This window comes from Arachis ipaensis, chromosome B2 (genome assembly GCF_059453495.1).
Source record: "Arachis ipaensis isolate K30076 ecotype BB chromosome B2, ASM5945349v1, whole genome shotgun sequence".
Taxonomy (NCBI): domain Eukaryota; kingdom Viridiplantae; phylum Streptophyta; class Magnoliopsida; order Fabales; family Fabaceae; genus Arachis; species Arachis ipaensis.
The window spans coordinates 16,423,233-16,424,867 of NC_142437.1; the positions used below are offsets into that span (position 1 = coordinate 16,423,233).

At 32.4% G+C, this 1,635-nt stretch overlaps 1 long non-coding RNA gene across 1 annotated transcript; it reads left to right on the forward strand.

Annotated features, from left to right (window-relative positions):
- LOC148573133 (uncharacterized) lies at positions 1-674 on the forward strand. The gene is made up of 3 exons (XR_015905110.1): positions 1-136; positions 296-401; positions 544-674. It is a non-coding gene; the product is annotated as an uncharacterized LOC148573133 (long non-coding RNA).
- Positions 675-1,635: the final 961 nt, after the last annotated feature.

The following is a 1,635-nucleotide window of genomic DNA, read 5'->3' on the forward strand; positions in this document are numbered from 1 at the left end:
GGTGCTTGTCATTACTCCAGCTATATTGCTCAGAAGTTTGAGGCACAATTTTCTCAAACTTGATATGATTAAGCTTTTAATAATGGATGAGTGCCATCATGCTAAGGGTAGAGACCCTTATGCCTGCATAATGAAAGTAAGTTTATAATATTAACCATTTATTGTAATGTTGGTCATTTTGATTTATTAAATATCACTGAAATAAATTTGAGATTTTTTCTTTAAATAAAATAATTAAAACCAATCTCAACAAGCTGGTGTAATTTGGTGAAATAATTTGCTGTCACCTTTGCAGGATTTGATTTAATTTCATGCAGATGCTCTATCATAGGAAATTGAACTCTTTATCTCTGACCTCCCTTGAATTTTTGGGATGACTGCATCTCCCATTAAGTTAAAAGGTATACAACTATAATATTTTTGTCTCTTAGCATCTCAATTTTTTTTAATTTTATTTTATAAAAATAAGATAATCAATAATGTCACTTATTCTTTAATTTTGAACTTCCTTAACTTTTTTTCCTTTTCACTTTCTTGGTCCAGTTGGAAATTCTAAATACACCTTCTCTGCAAATATGAGTGACCTAATGACTCTAATGGACTCAAAGGTTGCTTTAGATTTTCTACCTCTAATACACCCTGCCTATACTATGAATATTGGCATTCCTTGAGGCCTTATATTGATGCTAGAATGTTCTAATTTAAAATGTGGCTAGAATAATTTAATTCTATCTAATGACTCTCTTGAGTTTCATTTTAGTATTATCAGTTGATCTTGTAATACACACTTTATGGATTATTTCAAAGTGGTTTGACTTTCAGATTTTTTTTTATAATTTTATATAGTAAATTGTGGCAATTTTAAACTACCACAATTTTTTTTAAACCAGCGTGCAGGATAGCGGCGGTTATAAAACCGCCACTTTTTAAAAAACCTATTTACCAAATAGCGGCGGTTCTACAACCGCCGCAAAATCAAATCTCCACCCCTAATAGACAACACTTATGAAACTGCTGGAATTTCGTTTCGCGGCGGTTAAAAACCGCCGCAAATCCTTAAAAAAACCGCCGCTATTCAACGTGTTAACATGATCAAACTTGGATGAGTTGCTAGACTTTAGTAATTTAATTTTAGCCATTTTCAAATGATCCCTAATGCTTTTCTATTTTAATTTGAAACAAAAGGGGTTGTTCTCTTGTGTTGGATCACTTAATTTTGTGAATAATTTTCCATTCATTTCTAATGATTGTACATGTTACTACCAAGGAAATTTAGCTAATGAACTTTAAGTTTAGGGTTCAACGGCACTAATATTGCTTGACAATATAATGGTTAATCTCACCACCTTATTCAAGGTTCAACAATAAGCTCATCAGTGAATTCACCCTTAATGGTTTTAGAGGCCGGTTCCAATAGTTCTCTATGACGGTGATTTTCAAGGGATTTTACGTCAAATAAGGCACAAACAACTTAGTCAATTCTTAATTCTAAACTTTCCAAACTCCGGACGTTTATTTAAGTGTTTCAAGAACAACAGTGTTAGTGCATCATGCTGGTTCAACTGATGAGGTATTCAAGGCAAAAATAGGTTGACCAAACCGGTTAAACAACAGCAGCAACAATAATAATAACAA